The sequence below is a fragment of the Fundulus heteroclitus genome, chromosome 24 (genome assembly GCF_011125445.2).
Source record: "Fundulus heteroclitus isolate FHET01 chromosome 24, MU-UCD_Fhet_4.1, whole genome shotgun sequence".
In the NCBI taxonomy this organism is placed as follows: domain Eukaryota; kingdom Metazoa; phylum Chordata; class Actinopteri; order Cyprinodontiformes; family Fundulidae; genus Fundulus; species Fundulus heteroclitus.
The window spans coordinates 5,389,847-5,409,828 of NC_046384.1; the positions used below are offsets into that span (position 1 = coordinate 5,389,847).

A 19,982-nucleotide genomic window follows, 5' to 3' on the forward strand; every position below is an offset into this window, starting at 1 on the left:
TATTTTGTTTATTTATTTATTGAGTAACTTAAACAAGGTTAATAGGGTTAGTCATCTTCAGTTTGTGTGCTTGGCTTGAATGAGTTCCTGGACACGTAGCAAAACAAAAAGAGTTCATCCCGATCTCGGGGCTCCTTTCCATGTGGCATGAGTCTGTAGCACACGCATGAGTCCATGGACGTGTCCAGGCGGCCGGGGATCAGCCCTTCGGATGGCTGCTGCCTGATGTCATCCATCTATACATTGTCCCCACAATCCACCTTTTCAAAACAGGCACAACACAACACACAATTAGAAAGAATACAATCAGCGTTATCACCAAAATTATTCCTGTTTTTGCAGCCATTGCTCCCCATTCTCCTAAAATTTCTTCCAGACTTTTCCACGACCAGTTGTTTCTTCCAGCATTCTCTTTTACTTCTTCTCTAAGTTTCATAAGTTTAGCCATTACTACCCTAAACGAACCTTTAGGAGCTGTGTTCATGGGAATATATGTACAGCACTCATTACCAAACATGTGACATACACCTCCCTTGCTGGCTAGAAGCCAATCTAATGCTTGCCTGTTTTGTATTGCCATTCTACTTGTTTCATGTAATTGGTCTCCTAGTGCCATAAATCCTTCCACCGTGAAATTTATCATCCTCTGCTGATTATAATAAATGTAATTTATCCATTCAACATTTTTATTAATAGTAATCTGAGGCAAAATAGACTCAAAACCTGCTTTAACTTCATGTTGTGCTTTAAATTCATCTGGAATTCCTCTTGGTTGACCAATAAGATTTAAATAAACTTTTTCATTTAATCCGTAATCTCCTAGACTCCGACGGGACCTAGTTTTACCTGTTTCCATTTGAGCTAGTTCTTTTACCCCTTCATACACTAAGGTTATCGGTACTTTCATTCGCACTAATGCACAAAGTCCTACCCACTTAAGTGGTAAAGTGTTCATTAGCATGTCATCACCACACATCCAGTAACTGTCTGCCACTGGATACGTTTGATCTCCTAAAAAGAAAAGTTTGGGAAAAGTCATAGTTATATTTTTACAGTCCTCTTCTACAAATTCTGGGTTTTCAAACCAAACGGGCTTTGTAGCAAACACTGGTGTTACATTTGCATGCTTAAACCAAGATAACACCCAGGTTACATTACATTTCACAGTGGTGTTTCCTACATTAATTCCTTCATTGTCCTCAAAACCTCCACTAACAAAACATTCGTAGTCTGCATCATAATCTATGTCATAATCAGTAGGTGGAACATTATCTGTAGTACTAATGTTAAATTCTGCACACAATGATTCTAATTTATACCCTTTCTATTTTTCTAAGTATTGATGAGAGTTTCTTGAACCATATAAGAGTCTGCAACTCAAACCACACATAGGTAATTTAAAAAATGACACTGCATCTTCCCTTGAAGTGAACTCACCATTGCTACATTTTTTTTTACGCTGCACAACTGCACATTCTTTTGACGTGTATTTTTCTGGAATAACCATAGGTACTGCTCCCGGAGCAACAGTACAGACTAAGCAATCATTTTTAGTTAACTCCCTGACAGTATACCATGATGTTGTATACCATGTATTATGTAAGGCTCTTTGCCATAAAGGATCTTCCCTTGGTCTGATTCCGTGCCATTTAATATCCTGTAGTTTATTTATTGCTCTTGGTATAGCTACTTTTGGATTGCGTTTTTCATAAAATTGATCTAAACCTTCAGAAAAATCCTCACATCCTTCTTTTTCAGAGCATCCATACTGTTTTGGATCCGGTTCTGTGAATTCTAATATTTTGTTGTTGTCCTGATTTGACGTTACCTCAACCGGAGAAGGTACTGTTGTAATTAATCTTGTTAATGAAGGTTTAGTACTTTTTAAAACTTCCTTTGTGGATTTAACTGTACTTGAAACTACTGCTGTTTTGGGTTCTACTGCAGTTGAAACTACTGTCTGTGGATTTGCTTTAGTCGTGGCGGTTGTTGGAGGTTTGGTTATGCTATTTTCAGGTCGAGGCACCGTAGGTTTTGCATTTTCTAAATTGTTATCAACCTCTGTAGGTTGCACTTCCTTTTTATTTGTATATACCTTTGTAGTTTTATCGTTATTGTTTGAACTTTGTATTGTGCTAGTTAAGATTGTAGATGCTGATGTAACTGTTAATGTCTTAACTGTTAAGGTTATCGGTTTATTTGGTCCTGATGTGGTGACTGAAGTAGGTAAAGTCACATGTCCACTAGGGACAGTAATTTTCTTCACTCCTACAGTAGTTCTAGTAGCCATAGTTGTTGGGGGGAAACAAATGATTTCTTTTGGTAAAGCCTCTTTTTTCGGTAAGTTCCATAATATAGATGAATCAACTTTTCCACTTGAAGTGATATCTTCAAATTTCAACTCGTATGTTTTGTCAATACGGAAGGCTATAACATCTGCTTCAATAAACCATCCACAATTTGCAATCTTAACAGTCATTTTACAATTAATGTTTTCTTGATTTATACTAGATAATTGATGGCTCACATTAGCATGCGAATTACACATCCTTCGTCTGTCACCCTTTTGCAACAATCTAGAGATAATCACGTTTCTTTCAACCAAATCATATTTATCACTGTCTGGTTCAACATGAATCCTAATTTGATCATTAACAATTTGAACTGTAGCAATCATCTCCTTGTCTCCTATTCGCTCTAAATCACCATTTCCTGTACCTCCTTTACCATTACCTGGATTCTTTACTGTTAAGTCATATTTGTAATTGTCCTCAGGATCCCAATGGGACTCTATTCTTACTTCTACGCCAAAACCATCGTCCTTAATGTATAAAAGGATTGAACACTGGTCTGCCCCATACACTTTATATTCCTGTTTAACACTTTTTCCGCATAATTTCCTGGTATTATAATAGACATTTACCTCAAATTCTGTATCTAATTCTGTATGAAATTCTGTATCGGTTACCGTTGCTTTCCATTTGAATTCAGCATGGGTCTTTCTTTTCTTACGCATTCTTTTTGTTTTTACTCTTAATTGTTCTCTAAGACCTAGATGAGTCGTTAACTTTAGTTCAGCTGGCAAAAACACTGGTGTGTACTTGTTCAAACCTATTAACGTTGTGTTGTACTTATCTTGTTCTACAAAGGTGGTTTTCCCTTTATAGACCGAAGTCCCACAGTTCATGGTTGGACGTCGACTGTCTCGACCCACATTACTCGTTGCTTTCTCTCGTAGTTGAGCTGTCGTTAGCTGATGCTGTGGCGCTGGCTGCAGGCTGTGAGAGTTCATCTCCGGCCTCGCTCTCGTTAGGTTCACCACTTCTGCCAACATCCACAGGTGAAATGTCATTAATACTAGTCTCATTGCTGCAAATCGTCTGTTCACACTTTTCCCAATGTCTGGCTTCACAGTGTCTATCTTTGCACTGTCTGGCTTCACAGTGTCTCTGGCGTGTACTTTAGTACAATGAGTCAAATGATACCACGTATCACTCCCCTGAACTTGGACGGCGGTTGGGGTCGCTCGTTTGACCTCAAAGGGTCCATCCCATCTCGAGCAGTTCCATTTTCGTCTGAACACCTTCACGTACACCAGGTCTCCTGGTTTGACTGGTCTCTTCACCACCATCCCTGGACAGGAACTTCTTTTCACACAATATTATCAGCCCTTACATAAAAGTCCGCTTCGGTGACAATTCATCCCGTTCTCCATTAACCATGCTCCACTCCAGGACATAGGAACAGTAGAAAATAAAATACATCAGCACATTTAGAACTTAAAGTCCACATCAACGGCAAAATAGTGACTTTTCACATATTTAAAAGGTTAAACAATGTCCTCATTTGTCACAAAATTGTTCATCAAAATTCACAATTTAAAAAGGATATGTTCACAGGGCTTACTCCGCCAGTACCCAGACTCAGCCATACTCCTGTGCAAATTTGCTCTCCGTCTGCTCCTGAAAGATATTCCTAACAAAAGTTTCCATCCTTATGATTAAAATTTAGTGACCAGGGTTTTCATGCAAGATAAGGGAGCAAAAGTAGAAGAAAAGAAGAAGAAGTGTTAGAAGTTGAGGCCCCTTTTTCCTTCCAGAACTAAGTAAAACTAAGTGGTATATTTCTATTCTCTCTTTTGTTCAGCAATTTAGAATTTTTCTTTTTTTTTTTTTTTCAAATATTCATTGCTCCATGCTGCACTGCAATCCTAATCTAAAAATATAACCGACTGCTCAGATTTATTCTTAAATCAGAGGTTGACATCAGTCTGATTTTCACTTTATAATTTATCATACCGTCTCTCCATGCTCACTTTACAGCTGTTCTTCTCGTCTTTTCAATGTGTCTTCCATCAGAAAAAGGTTGGTCAGAACCGGACAGAATCTCAACTTCTGAAAAAACAGGACTGAAGACAGAATAGTTAGTGCTCTCAATCAGGACTGAGTTGTTAATGCTAAGCATGCAATCAAAACCTGGTCCTGTCATTACTCTTTGTATTGTGGCTGTGTCTGTTTACCCGGTGACAAACTCAATTTTCAAATGAAGCATTTACACATACACCATGTATCTTTTTACATTAGGATTTTTATAGTTATAACAAAAATCGGGTTACTGTCACTGATTGATTCACTGTTACCCAAGGTTTTAATTACCAAAATAAAATACTCACTGAACTGATCAGAGGCTTGTGATCTGCTGATACTAGCAGAAAGATTCCCAATCCACTTCAAAAATATTTTTTATTCAAGAATAAAAAAAAAATAACATGTCCTTCTTGTCTAATGTTTAAAGGAAATAAACAAAAGTACTTAGTTTAGGGTTCAAAACTATTTCTGAAATTTCTTCAACCCAAATTATTTTAATTTATGACTTTAATCTTTTTCTAGTGTTTACGTCATTAAGCCATAAATCTGTTTTCAAATACATAAGTTATTGGTTTCTCAATCTACTCGTGTCATTCAATCATAATGTGACACTCTAGTGTTGAATACCTCATTTGTTCTGTAATCCTCAAATTCTGCTATCCTCTTCTTAACAGTGCCTGTTTCCTAATTAACAGTGCCGGAGGTAATTAATTACTTTGTCATGGGAGGACCCATCGTCTTATTATTCAACACTCTACTAGTTCAACTTCAAAGGTATAAAACAAAATGTTAACTTATCTGATCACTGGGAATTTTCTGTTAATAATTACACTGGACAATTTGATTTTAGCCACTTATATAATTTAATACATTATAGCAACTAGTTGCCATTCTCAATATTTGTTTTACTTTACTTCCAGAATTAATCGAATCGATTGGATTGTGCTAATTCTTGTGGTGGACCTTCAGTCGCTGGGTTTTCACAAACATAAGTGTGCTGCAGCTCTCTTCCATGACCATTTTTGTCAACGGATGTGGAGACCGCTTCCTTTGCTCAGCCGTGTTTCCTGACGGCCTGAGCGTCCTTCGCTGCTCCATGTCTGAGCAGGCGCTGAGCCAGCGCTCTGGAATCCGTGCAGGATTCCCGCCGATGTAAATTTTGTTCTGGTTCTCCTTGTTGACAAACCTCAGGTTATACCAGTCAGCTGCTTCATTAGGCATTTCTCCTTCAGTGCCATTTCAGCGTGTGCAACCCTTTTCATCAGATCCACCATTTAGAGATTAATAAGTTGATTCCTTAATTTTGCTTATGTTCTATTTTATTCATTACTTCCCCTGCACCGAAATTAAACAATTTTCTGAAGTCATTTTATAATTTTGGATGTTATCACACAAAGTCACAGAGGTTTCCCAATGGCAAAATAATTAATTCACCATCTTAATCTTCACTTTAAATTATTTTATTTTATTGTTTTTAACAAGAATGACAATTATCACAACCTATTCTTTGGCAACTCTAATTCTATTTAAATTAGACCTTATTAATCACTGTAAATGCTATAATTTTTTAGCTGTTGCTTACATTAAACTTGTATTTTAATAATCAGTCTCAATGGTGAACCAACCAAAAGAGAACTAATTTAGAAGTACCTTTTGATCACAAGCCTCCTTTTCAGTTTCGCCGTTTAAGTTATTGTTAATTATCCAGATCTCCCATATGCTTTACTTTTTGTGTTTTATTTACTCATAGTGATCCGATAGACGTCTAATATGTTGGGGCCCTGTTTTTTCTAGGGTCGCCCCTGTTGTGCAGTCGGGAGTCTCAGCCCCCTTCTGCTGCTCTCCTCTCCTCTCTGCTGCTCTCCTCTCAGAGCTCTGCAGCTCCTGGCATTGTGTCAATCCTGGTATTTAGGAGTGGAGAGACACAACCACTTCCAAAGTCTTTGCATAACCGCAAAGTTCAATAATATTCACACTTTCATTTAATACACCATTAACTCAATATGTTACCTTACGTATACCAAAATTCTAATGATCATAGATCTTAAGACATCATTGTCACATAATACACAACATCATTCATGGTTTTCCTCTTTTGATTCCTCACTAATACTCCTGATACTGACGAAGGCTTATGGATGATGATTCTTTTTAATAAACCTCACAATTGAGTTCCAGCCTGACTGACACCCCAGTATTCCTAAGAATTTAGTACAATCCAATGCATAATCTTAAGGCAATTCGCCAATATTCACTTCAGTCCGGACTTTTGTGAATACTGAGACATCAGGCATTGTGGACAGCTAAAACTTATGACCTTTATTTACACTAATAAATTCTCGTTGATCCATTATGTCATTGCGTTAATAATGCTTATCAACATTATTATTAAAACATACTGCGATAGCACAAACAAAAGTCAGACAACTGTCAGTAAACCGCCTTCGCAACATAGATTAAACATTTACACAAAATACCCCTAAACAACACTTAGACGTACACAACATTTAGACAACACTTAGACAAACACAAACTTTTGTATGTTATAGATAATCTTGCCGGCATTTATTCTATTAATTGCTATAAACAGTTTTACGTTTCTAGTTGCTTGTCAGCAGTTATTTAAAGCATGCGCGTGTGTGTGTGTGTCTGCTTTCACACAGCGAGTTTGCTCTGCATTACGATTGAAACAGCTGTTAATGCTTAAAGCCGAACATGCAATGTTAATACCTTGTCACATGCATTTCACATATTCAAATAACCTCATTCATCACATCACACGTCCAATTAAACATCCATACTAAGTAGGCTTCAACTCAACCTCAAAATCAATGATCGATCCAGTGAACCGACGACAGTAGGGCTATTAATGGGTTAATGTTCTTTGGACAGAGCGAGTTTAATTTGGCAAACGGTAGGGGTTGCCGAGGAGGTAACAAAGGGTTAAGGTTTTTGTAAGATACTGTTACATTTCAACTCTACCCTGTAAGTTTTTTTTTTTTTTTTGGTCAGGGGACAGCGGAGCAGACGCAGGCTCTCACTGACACGTTGGTGGGGGTGAGGTTTCTTGCATTAGTACATTGACGCATACATGTTTTCCTGTTGGCTACATACAGGTAAAATTATTTATCGTAGTGCTGTTTTAGTGTCTCAAAAGCTATTTTAGCTTCAGTTGTCCATTTTAACACTGCTTTAAACAACTGGTTTCCTGCTTCTTTTAGGAGTTCTCTAAACGATGCTGTTTTCCTGCATAGTTTTCAATCCAGTCTGCATTGAAACCTGTCATTCCCAACAATGTCATCATTTCGCTGACTGTCCGTGGACTTGGAGCTTTGCTAAAACCTTCCAGTTGAGAAGGTGAAATGCTAACTGTTCCTTGAGGTATCTGTCTTCCTAGGTAATCTACCTGTGGTTGACAGTACTGTAGTTTTTGTTTGGAGACCTTGTGTCCTCCCTCTGCTAATCTTTGCAGAACTTTGATTGAGTCCTGATGACAGTCATTTAGTGTGTTTCCGCAGATTAACAAATCGTCCACATTTCGTTAATCCACATTAAGAAAAACAAAAAAATTGAGATGCAATACGGGGTTAATTTCTCTCGCGAAAGCGAGACTAAAATCTTTTTACTTTTTGTTTTTCCAGAGGTCCTTTTGTCTCTCCTCGGGCGGGGGAGAGAGGGAGAGGAGGGGCAACGTTCCGGGAGGAGGGAGTGAAAAGCGTTGTGTGTGTGGCTCTCCTTGCCTACGTAGAGCTGTATGTGTGGTTCCTCTGCCTGAGGAGAACTTAGTGTGTGTGTGCAAGATTTTCCTTCGGGCGGGGGAGAGAGCTACTTGGCAGTCTTTAACTAACAGGCTAAAAATAACTCAGCCTGCCAGTGGTTCTGCCCCACTGACAGGCAAAAAAGGCAGACGGAGCCGTCTCCTTCCCCAAACAAAACAGTCTTACAAATACAAAGTTTAAATACCTGCACCCACATCTTAACAACATAACAGCTTCAAAAAGTATACACACCTTGGTCCACCAAGATTTCCTTACAACAATAAAAGTTTCCAAGCACTTTTTAGCTCATCAACCTAGACAACTTTACCTCTAACAGTGGGACTTGAATACAAAAAACAAAACAAAAAAAACAAAAACAAAAGCAACCATGCAGTTTCATTCATCCATGCGTTTTAGTCATCCAATAAAGCTCTCATCCTTTATAATCACACGTAGACGTCAACAACAATCACACATTCTTAATCATCACCTTTCAACATTCCCACATTCTCACGTTTTCCTTTCACTCTCACTCTCCCGGGAGACTTATTGTTTTTCTTAAAGGTCCAAATGTTCAATGTTCCTGGATTTTAACTGTGCGCACAGAGAATTTAAATCAGGTTTTTTATGGGACCCAGAGCAAAAAAAAAAAAAAAAAAAAAAGTTAAAAATAAACATTTATACTTCACGGGCACCAGCAAGGCCTCTTTGCTTCAAATTTGATAGGAGGCTTTTACCTCGTTTGCCTAAACCTGGAGTACTCAACCAAAAACAGACTGCAGTCAACTCTGTTAAGGCCACATTTTCATCGGAGTTCCACGCATGGAATGATCCGAGAACTGCCTTATTTTCTTCAAGCGCTTACATTAACAGGGCCGCGCCCTAAAGACTCCGATCAACCGAACATTTATAAGATCAATTCTTTCAGAAATGATCTCTTTGATTCTAAAAAGTTATGTATATTAGAAAAACTTCAGCAAAGACCCGTACTGGTCCGATTCATGTCTTATACGCCGTCGCTTCTAACGTCATATTTGACGGGACATCCGATAAAAGCGGCTGGGAGTAACCAATCACTTCTTTAAGTTGTCATGTGTGCCCAACTGTGGAGGAAGCAAATATCATTCCAAATCTTTTGATGTTTAGACAACTTATTTTTCTACGTAGAAAAATACCAAATAGATGTCAAGCCAAAGGAACGACCACTCCCGTCTGTCAATCAATCACAAACAACGCTCTTCCCAATTCCAATTACACAGGCGGCAGATTCATCGCTAACAAGCAGAGAGAGCAGAAGACAGAGCAGTAAAAAATGTATTTTCACTCACCTCTGTCCTCTCCCCTCCACCCGGCGCGGAGGGGCCAGGTCCGCGCGGGGGAACCCAAGCCGTCTGTCCGGGAAGGCAAAAACTCCCTTTTTTTTTTCCCTATCACGTCGGGGTCACCAATTTTGTGGGAGAATTACTTAACTATTAACCTTATAAAAAGAAAGAAAGACTCAGAGAAAATGGCGTTCCTTTGTCTTAACAACGAGAATTCGTCTTTATTATGCCTAGAAACGTACAAACGGGTTTCCGGAGCGAATTCTGACATTCAAATACAATGGTCGTCATTTTAAAGGAACATAATGTGTGTGCGTTAAACACAAGTGTCTGTGTGTCTCCATTGGTGTGTGTGCGCTACACGCTATTGACGTCAATTGGCAACAGGGCTTAAGTTCTGGGAAGTGTTTATCACTAAAAGTACAACAACAGAGCGATTAATTCCGCTACTTGACATATTTTGGAACAGTCCAGTTAAACAGATGTTTCCTCTTACTCCCATTGGCGAGAGCCAGGGAAAAAAGGTCAAAATGACCCTAACTCCCATAATAACATTCCCAATTTTCATTGTTTCATTGTATTTGTGTTCTTTTTTTTCTATTCATAATAGGTACACCTGGTCTGGCGCTGTGTTAGCTGTGACATTATCCAGGGGAGGCAGATGTCGCAATAACAATGAAGATGATTATTATCATCTGCCATTACCATATAACATAGAAAGTACTCCTGGATCAATGTGTGCTTCTGTTATTTCTGTGTCTCAGCTTTTTTTCCTAACCCCCAGTGGGTTGAGGCAGATGACCGTTCATACTGAGCCTGGTTCTGGTTCTGTTGGAGCTTTTCCTCGCTGTTAAAGGGGAGTTTTCCTCTTCATGCATGCTCAGTATGAGGAATTGATGGAAAGCCATCAACAGTGCAGAAGACTGTCCACTGTGGCTCCACGCTCTTTCAGGAAGAGTGAATGCTGCTTGGAGAGACTTGATGCAACCTGCTGGGTTTCCTTAGAGAGGAAACTTTGACCAGTCTGTATAATCTGATTGAATTAGACTTTGTAAAGTGCCTTGAGATGACGTGTTGTGAATTGGCACTAAATAAATAACACTTATTTGAATAACACATAGCTAACACCAATTACAAATAAAGGCTTCAACCAGGAGATATAAAACCAATACAGTATCACTACATCAATATGTAAAAATAACTATGAGTTATAGTTTACTACATATTCTTCAAAGAATCCATGCTATGTCATTATCTGCAATTAAACATTTGTCAAGAAAAAAATCTAAAATGTGGAGACAGAGAGTCTGTTTAAAGGCAGTAAATATCTGATCATGGGTCTACCTGGAAAATAAACGTCTATTCTAATTACTATACGCATTCCATTAGCAGATAGTCTTACCTGCTCAAATCAAAGAAAAATACACTAATTTCCAGAAAGTATATTTTCAGTTCCCTTTTTTGCAGTGTATGTATATATCATATCTAAATTTTATTTACAGATAACAAATACAATTTAAATTTGTTAACATTGAAAGGTTTGATAGTAGAAACTTTGTGGAGGTGTTTGGATTTTGTTTAGGTCTCTTATCTGGTCAGCGGTTTGTTTGCATCTCAAGTACAAGAAATGGTCATTTGAAGATAGCAATGTTCACATTTTGGACAGAGGAGGCAAGTAGTTTGTTTGATGGGGGAGACATGAACAACCCACATTTAACATTTTTCATCTTTATAATCCCTACTATGAAGCCCTAACTAATCTCCCCACATGGTTTTATAAACAAGGCATCACTAGGGACCATTTTGGATTAAGCAAGAACAGCCTAAGTATTAAGGTATTAAGACCAGTGACCCATAAGAATCAGTCATCTCTATTTAGTCATGATCGCTTGCAGAATCAAGTAATTGACTTTAGTTACATCAGGGACAACACAGACATTTAGTAAGAAATATAAGAACGGTGTTTTTTTCTCACAGTTGCCCCTTAATGGCCACCAGTACATTTTCTAAGGTGAACATGTTGCTTATAGATCTAAAAGATTGGTGATATTTCATTCCTCCCACAGTACATTGCACAAGAAAGAACCAGTAAACACCAAGGTCCAGCTGGGCTCCAAGGATCTCATTTATAAAACATTGAATGGAATCCATACTAAAAATCTTTGTACGACAACAAAAAGGAATTGGAATTTGCCAAAAAGTATTAAAATGTATAAAACCATGTGCACGCAGACCAGACCATTTTCACTTTATAAATTACGGCTGTATCTGAATGTTTGCCTACCAGGTTCTGCCTCATATTCAGCCCTCTACATGCTCAGATTCAACCATAAATGGTCAACGCAAAGTAACTCATGAATGTTAATGTGTATTTAAAATAGGTCGGATGATTGTTTTTTTTATTATTATTATAATGACATTGCAAAGGAAACTCCATAAAATGTTCAGAGAGGCAAATAAATAAACCAAGTTGAAGAATAGCTTTATTTTGTTGTACAGATTTGACAGTCTGATAAAACCAGTGAATGCAGTTATTTCCTGTTTAACATTGAAGCAGAGCTGGTGGAAGTATCAGTGCTCCCTCTAGTGGACGGGTTAGTTGTTGCAGACACTAACTGAGTTGGGACCCTGCACAGACTTTAAGCACCTTCTTTATTTTCCTCCACAGGCTGCAGAGTCTGTTTACATTAACATGTATTATTCATTCATGTTTCTCCTGATAAAATGTGTAAAATAATGTGCACTAAATGTGAGACCTCCTGCAACTTTACACTTGTTTAGCTCATATTACTTAAACTCTAACGCTGTGAAGTGACTTATTAAAAACAAAGACTGGTTATAGAGGGAAAGTGTTTCAGCTGTGTGATCAAACAGCTCAATCTGTAGAAAGTATTCTGTGTGGTCTGTAGGGTAATTTCTCTGAAGACTCCTGAAGACTAACAAGCTAACAAGGAACAATAAAAAGTTTGAAACAAGTGTTGACCTGTTGAATGGTCACTACAACATGAAACCAAAGTTAAGATGAAATGATTCTGGTAAGTTCTGGTTGCTGATAAACTGTTGGACATGATGGTTTCAAAGTGTAAAGTTCTCAGACGACCGAATGAAGAACAAAAGGCAACAGTTCTTGATCTCCATTCAGAGTAAAACCATCAGAGACAGGTTTCTCCTGAGACCCTGGTCTAAAGAGCAGCTGCTCCACTGTGAAGGTTCTGATGACAAAGCTGTGATTCTGGTGTCCCTTGATGTCAGCTTCAGTTTCTTCATGGATCAGATGGACAGACAGACTGTAGAGACGTGTTCTGGCCTCAGTTACCCAGAAATCCAGCCCTGCTACTAGAGCCTGCTTTGCCCCGCCCTATAAAAGGAAGTGGAAGCCTTTACTTCCTGTTTGACAGTCTGACCTGTGACCTGACCTGGTTTGGATGGAGGAAGCACATAGAGCAACCCTTTGGGTAAGAGCACTTTGAGCTCAAGTGGTGACTTTAAACCTGTAACTGTATTAATGTGACTGAATGTGGAGTTCAGATGGTGAGAGAAGAGGAGAAGGTTTAGATGTGAGGAGACCTGAAGCTGCTGCTTTGGTTCTCCAGCTTCTGGATTGGCTCAGTCAGATTGGTTCAGAGGTTGGATTTAGATCTCAGTTTGTTGCATTGAAACACTAAAAGAGGTCATTCAGATCCAAGGTTCTTCTAGCTCAGCTTTGGAGGTTGGTCTGTTTGCTGAGGAGCTTTCACAACATGTTGGTGCTAGCATGTGGAGCAGAACATGCTAACTGCTTTGACCTGCTTGGAGATGTTTGACTGTCTTCAGAGACTCTGGTTCAGTTGTGATGTTGAGTTTCTGAAGGTTTGTTGAACTTCTTTGAGCAGGTCAGCTGAATTTAGCATGTTGAACTCAGATGTATTATAAGTTGTTGCTGAAGCTCAGATCAGAAGCTGCTGGTGAACCAATGTGGATGATCTGTTTTAGAGTTTCCATGTAAGGAAATGAGATTTGAATCAAGCTTTGAAAGTATTTTGATTCAGAAGATCCAGAAGCTGAAGAAGTAAAGCAGCAGGTCCTCCTCAGATCCAAAGTTTCTCCTCTTGTTCTCCTGATGTAACTCCACATTCCCAGTCACATTGATCTAGTTTCAGGTTTAAAGTTACTGGTGCCAAAGTTGAGCAGCAAGTGAGGAAGCACAAGCAGTGGAGGTGTGTCAGCAATATATATAAAAAAAAAAGTCAGCTCTGCAAAGAGCATAACCCCCTTTATGAACCTCCTGAGAAGCCGGGGAGGGGACACGGCCCCCTCACCCACTCCCTACACTGAGACATACTTACCTCTCCAGGTCACAGCACAGGCAGGAGTTGAACCCAGGACCTCCAACTCTGGTATCTTCTGGTCACAGACAGTTCCACTGCACCATCAGGTCCACTCCCCTCTCAGCATATTTCTCCTGGTGCTTTTCAATTTTTCATTCAGAATCCTGGACTCATCTAAAATACAGACTCTAAGGTTCTTCATAATAATAAGGAGACTGATAGTAATTTGAACTCAGACCTTCTAGATTACCAGCCTACAGTCTATCACATTGAGCTACTGACTGACACTGGTTTGACTCTTTCCTATCTTGCTCAAATTTCTCTCAAATTGTTCAGTTTTGGGTTTATTTAAAACAAGGAGCTCATCTGTCTTGATCTCATGACCTCCATAGTGCTGATATCTGAGCAAACACTCTGAGCTATCCAACCAGACGTCTTTCTGTTGTATCCTAAAGACTCTCAGTCATGATCTCTGAGCTATCGGCTCAATCTGATAAATGGAGCTGACATCTGGACGTTTAGCAGCTGATGGGAATTTGCTTTAAACTTTACCAACTAAAGCCAACTTCAGTTTCATTAAAGCAATAGAGAAATCTGTGAAGTTGTTAAACTAACTGAACATAATTGATGCTAAAGACTCATTATTATCAGTTCTTTGGTCAGACCTTTGATTTTCACACTTGGGTTTTTAATGTCTTCTCAGGCTTTGATCCCAAGCTTTATCTAGTTTGAATAAATTAAAATATATTTATCAATGGTTTATGTAATAAATATTCTAATTCTGAATAACAAGAGCAGAGACAAAAAGCTACATTTTATTTCTTAAAGCAATATGTAAAGAATAAACCAAGTTAAAAAATAGCTTTATTTTGTTGTTTTACAGATTTGACAGTCTAATAAAACCAGTGAATGCAGTTATTTCCTGTTTAACTTTGAAGCAGAGCTGGTGGAAGTACCAGTGCTCCCTCTAGTGGACGGGGTAGTTGTTGCAGACAGTAACTGAGTTGGGACCCTGCACAGACTTTAAGCACCGTCTTTATTTTCCTTCACAGGCTGCAGAGTCTGTTTAGATTAACATGTATTATTCATTCATGTTTCTCCTGATAAAATGTGTAAAATAATGTGTACTAAATGTGAGACCTCCTGCAACTTTACACTTGTTTAGCTCATATTACTTAAACTCTAACGCTGTGAAGTGACTTATTAAAAACAAAGACTGGTCATAGAGGGAAAGTGTTTCAGCTGTGTGATCAAACAGCTCAATCTGTAGAAAGTATTCTGTGTGGTCTGTAGGCTCATTTCTCTGAAGGCTCCTGAAGACTAACAAGCTAACAAGGAACAATAAAAAGTTTGAAACAAGTGTTGACCTGTTGGATGGTCACTACAACATGAAACCAAAGTTAAGCTGAAATGGTTCTGGTAAGTTCTGGTTGCTGATAAATTGCTGGACATGATGATTTCAAAGTGTAAAGTTCACAGACAACCGAATGAAGAACAAAAGGCAACATTTCTTGATCTCCATTCAGAGTAAAACCATCAGAGACAGGTTTCTCCTGAGACCCTGGTCTAAAGAGCAGCTGCTCCACTGGGAAGGTTCTGATGACAAAGCTGTGATTCTGGTGTCCCCTGATGTCAGCTTCAGTTTCTTCATGGATCAGATGGACAGACAGACTGTAGAGATGCGTTCTGGCCTCAGTTACCCAGAAATCCAGCCCTGCTACTAGAGCCTGCTTTGCCCCGCCCTATAAAAGGAAGTGGAAGCCTTTACTTCCTGTTTGACAGTCTGACCTGTGACCTGACCTGGTTTGGATGGAGGAAGCACATGGAGCAACCCTTTGGGTAAGAGCACTTTGAGCTCAAGCGGTGACTTTAAACCTGTAACTGTATTAATGTGACTGAATGTGGAGTTCAGATGGTGAAAGGAGAGGAGAAGGTTTAGATGTGAGGAGACCTGAAGCTGCTGCTTTGGTTCTCCAGCTTCTGGATCGGCTCAGTCAGATTGGTTCAGATGTTGGATTCAGATCTCAGTTTGTTGCATTGAAACACTAAAAGAGGTCATTCAGATCCAAGGTTCTTCTAGCTCAGCTTTGCTGGTTGGTCTGTTTACTGAGGAGCTTTCACAACATGTTGGTGCTAGCATGTGGAGCAGAACATGCTAACTGCTTTGACCTGCTTGGAGATGTTTGACTGTGTTCAGAGAATCTGGTTCAGTTGTGATGTTGAGTTTCTGAAGGTTTGTTGAACTTCTTTGAGCAGTTTAGCTGAATTTAGCATGTTGAACTCAGATGTATTATAAGTTGTTGCTGAAGCTCAGATCAGAAGCTGCTGTTGAACCGATGTGGATGATCTGTTTTAGAGTTTCTATGTAAGAAAATGAGATTTGAATCAAGCTTTGAAAGTATTTTGACTGAGAAGATCCAGAAGCTGAAGAAGTAAAGCAGCAGGTCCTCCTCAGATCCAAAGTTTCTCCTCTTGTTCTCCTGATGTAACTCCACATTCTGAGTCGCATTGATCTAGTTTCAGGTTTAAAGTCACTGGTGGCAAAGTTGAGCAGCAAGTGAGGAAGCACAAGCAGTGGAGGTGTGTCAGCAATATATATATATATATAAAAAAGTCAGCTCTGCAAAGAGCATAACCCCCTTCATGAACCTCCTGAGAAGCCGGGGAGGGGACACGGCCCCCTCACCCACTCCCTACAGTGGGACATACTTACCTCTCCAGGTCACAGCACAGGCAGGAGTTGAACCCAGGACCTCCATCTCTGGTATCTTCTGGTCACAGACAGTTCCACTGCACCATCAGGTCCACTCCCCTCTCAGCATATTTCTCCTGGTGCTTTTCAATTTTTCATTCAGAATCCTGGACTCATTAAAAATACAGACTCTAAGGTTCTTCATAACAATAAGGAGCCTGATAGTAATTTGAACTCAGACCTTCTAGATTACCAGCCTACAGTCTATCATGTTGAGCTACTGACTGACACTGGTTTAACTCTTTCCTATCTTGCTCAAATTTCTCTCAAATTGTTCAGTTTTGGGTTTATTTAAAACAAGGAGCACGTCTGTCTTGATCTCATGACCTCCATAGTGCTGATATCTGAGCAAACACCCTGAGCTATCCAACCAGACGTCCTGCTGCTGTATCCTAAAGCCTCTAACTCATGATCTCTGATCGGCTCAATCTGATAAATGGAGCTGACATCTGGACGTTTAGCAGCTGATGGGAATTTGCTTTAAACTTTACCAACTAAAATCAACTTCAGTTTCATTAAAGCAATAGAGAAATATGTGAAGTTGTTAAACTAACTGAACATAATTGATGCTAAAGACTCATTATTATCAGTTCTTTGGTCAGACTTTTGATTTTCACACTTGGGTTTTAAATGTCTTCTCAGGCTTTGATCCCAAGCTTTATCTACTTTGAATAAATTAAAATATATTTATCAATGGTTTATGTAATAAATATTCTAATTCTTAATAACAAGAGCAGAGACAAAAAGCTACATTTTATTTTTAAAGCAATATGTAAAGAATAAACCAAGTTTAAAAATAGCTTTATTTTGTTGTTTTACAGATTTGACAGTCTGATAAAACCAGTGAATGCAGTTATTTCCTGTTTAACATTGAAGCAGAGCTGGTGCAAGTATCAGTGCTCCCTCTAGTGGACGGTGTATTTGTTGCAGACAGTAACTGAGGTGGGACACTGCACAGACTTTAAGCACCTTCTTTATTTTCCTCCACAGTCTGCAGAGTCTGTTTAGATTAACATGTATTATTCATTCATGTTTCTCCTGATTACTTAAACTCTAACACTGTGAAGTGACTTAGTGAAAACAAAGACTGGTCATAGAGGGAAAGTGTTTCAGCTGTGTGATCAAACAGCTCAGTCTGTAGAAAGTATTCTGTGTGGTTTGTGACAGAAAGACTGTAGAGACATGTTCTGGCCTCAGTTACCCAGAAATCCAGCCCTGCTACTAGAGCCTGCTTCGCCCCACCCTATAAAAGGAAGTGGAAGCCTTTACTTCCTGTTTGACAGTCTGACCTTTGACCTGACCTGGTTTGGATGGAGGAAGCACATGGAGCAGCCCTTTGATTTGATCCAGTCCTCAGAATTAAAACTTCCTCTTTCAGGGCTTTAAGTGGACCAGCAGGTGAATGTCCAAACACTAAGTCAGCAGGACTAAAACCTGGGGACTCTTTAGTTGCTTCACTGGGAACCGAGGACACCAGCAGAGAATCAGTGAGATGTCTGCATGTTTTGGTGACTGGGACTGAGTAACCAGCCAGGCTGGGTACAGTCTGAGGGGGGCTTGTTTTTACCTACGGTCGTATTCAAAGAGCCCTACTGATGTTCTCCTGTGTTCCTCTTTGTCTGGGTTCCCAAAGCCAGCAGAACAAGCTGTGCAGCGTTCCAGTCCTCGGGTCAGAACCAGCCTCTCCATGGGTTGTTGGTGATAAAGCACAGAGCTGCAGCAGGAGGCCACGGACGATGAGAGCGGCTCTGAGCTGCAGCTCCTTGAGTCGTGTGACGTTCTGTTTGCGTTGCTGCAGCTTTCTGAATGTACCGTGTTTGTTCTGCTTCTTCTCCTTTATGTGTATTTATGGCACCACACCTCAGTGAGATATATTTATGTACACTGGTAAATAATCTAATAAAATAATGGAAAACTAACTGCATGACTTTTAATTTCATTATTATTATCATTGTTATTATTACTTCTGCTATTATTGTTATTATTTTAGCTGTAAATGAATGGTTTTAAAACGTTTGTGGCTTCCAGGACTTTATTTTATATTTGCATTAAGTTGATGCAAATGTTGCAAATGCATGTATTTTAGAGCAGCAGTTTCCTAAGTGGGATATGAGATTATTTCCTGCTGATGTGCTAAAAAAGATTTAATATTTCCCTATTTGTGAAACCGACTTTTAAATTTTATTTTAATTTTATGACTTTAATCTCTTACTATTGTAACTTCTCAGTGGGACTGTTGTTATCTGAAAACTTTTAGAACCCTTGTTTTAGTGCTGATTCAAACTTTACCTTTTTTCTTAATTGCATAACTATTGCAAATTGATTTAAATTGGACTTTTATTCCTTTTCAACACGTCTATTTCCTCACAAGGTGAACCGCTCTTCAATATTTTGCAAATATCCACTTATTTTATCCATATTTCATGAACTGGACCAGAATCAGAACTCTGGGAGGTGTTGGGCCTTCCCAGGCTTCAAACTCAATATACTGGATGGAAAGATTTTAAGAGTTAAAGTGATCATTTTAAAACATGAACCATTTCCAGCATGGGAGAAATGAATCCTTCCCAGCTGGAAAAAAAACAACTGTTTTTCATGTTCTGAAGGGAAACTTGCTTCGAAGCAGAGCAGAAGCTGTGGAGCAGAACCCAGCTGCTCAGAGTTCTGGTTGGACCTGCTGGGCTGGTTTCCAGGAGGAGATGAGAGTTTGGGATGTCGACGCCCCTTTTTCAGATGGTGACGCCTCCTTTTGCAGAACACACCCTGAAATTTATGTCAAATAGGAGAAACGTGGATGTTTTACTAGATGAGCGAGTAGCTCAGGGAGTAAGAAGACATGCTGGTTGGCTTACTGTTATCTAAAGGTCACAGGTTCAACTCCAGAGGGCATCTTGCTGCTTTTTGCTTTCAATAGAGGGAAAATGGAGGTAAAAGTGGTCTAGTCCAGGAGGCGAACCTGCAACCCGTGACTCTGTAGCTCACTTCTTACTCCTCTGAGCTACTGCTCATCACAACAGAAAGGGTTCTCGGACGTAATTTGTCTCATAAAAATGACAGATTTTGTTTGGAAATAAAATTATTGAAAAAGTTCCTGGAATGAGCAGGAAGCTGAAGCTCCAGCTGAGGAAGAGGGTTGATCAGGAGGTGCTTGGTTGGTCTGAAGGCTCTTGGTTCTGCTCCACAGATCATCACCTGCAGAGTCTCCTCACACAGCTCTGCTTCATGAACCCACTGAAGCTCTTCAAACCACCAGGAGCCCGGTTCTTACAGAAAAAGTCTTTATTTTTTCCTCAGTATATTACTTCATGTTTACATAAATAGAAATAGAATTTCTTTGAATCTGGACAGTTTTTGGACTAGTCCAGAACCTCAGAATTAAACATTTAATGGCCAGCACGGCATGCAGAGTCACATTTCATCATGGAAAATAAAACAGGTAAAAACTGAGCCCCAGGGAAGTGGGCTTGGAGCCTTAA

General features: G+C 39.3%; 1 long non-coding RNA gene across 2 annotated transcripts; it reads left to right on the top strand.

The window, feature by feature from the left end:
- The first annotated feature begins 7,495 nt into the window (after nucleotides 1-7,495).
- LOC118557753 lies at nucleotides 7,496-8,788 on the top strand. Of its 2 annotated transcripts, none has more exons than XR_004927974.1 (2): nucleotides 7,496-7,748; nucleotides 8,009-8,788. It is a non-coding gene; the product is annotated as an uncharacterized LOC118557753 (long non-coding RNA). The 2 variants fall into 2 exon arrangements; XR_004927975.1 differs by having other exon boundaries at nucleotides 7,496-7,724.
- Nucleotides 8,789-19,982: the final 11,194 nt, after the last annotated feature.